Source organism: Egretta garzetta, unplaced genomic scaffold (genome assembly GCF_000687185.1).
Source record: "Egretta garzetta isolate BGI_Z169 unplaced genomic scaffold, ASM68718v1 scaffold1063, whole genome shotgun sequence".
In the NCBI taxonomy this organism is placed as follows: domain Eukaryota; kingdom Metazoa; phylum Chordata; class Aves; order Pelecaniformes; family Ardeidae; genus Egretta; species Egretta garzetta.
The window spans coordinates 101,916-102,280 of NW_009259103.1; the positions used below are offsets into that span (position 1 = coordinate 101,916).

Sequence of the window (365 nt, forward strand, 5' to 3'; positions counted from 1 at the left end):
GCTCCACGGGCGCACAAAAAGATGGAGCCCCCCCGCCTCCTCCCCGGCGCTCACAAGCAAGTTCGGTTGAGGAAGCGACGGCCCCGGCGCATGGGGCTGCGGCGCGCTGGGAGGGAGCGCGTTGTATTGCGCATGCGCGGTCTGCCGGCGCCGAGCATATGGGGGACGCTGGCGGGGCTCACTGCACAGAGCAAAGGGGGAGGGAGGAGGAGCCGTGGGGCGGCCGCATGGCGATCGCTCTCCTTCTGCGCTCCCCATTGCATCTGCAAGGCACCGGGGACAGGATGAGATGGCTCCGTAGGCGAGCTGAGAGGCGGATCGGGCAACCGTGCGTGGAAGGGAAGTCCTCAACATACACCCCCCCC

At 68.5% G+C, this 365-nt stretch overlaps 1 protein-coding gene across 1 annotated transcript in view; it reads right to left on the minus strand.

Moving 5' to 3' along the window:
• The window catches only part of CCT3 (chaperonin containing TCP1 subunit 3), an 8,082-nt gene extending 7,993 nt beyond the window's left edge, over positions 1–89 (minus strand). The window contains exon 1 of the mRNA XM_035890826.1: positions 55–89. The gene's annotated coding sequence lies outside the window, so the exon portion shown is untranslated. The remainder of the gene's footprint in view (positions 1–54) is intronic.
• Positions 90–365: the final 276 nt, after the last annotated feature.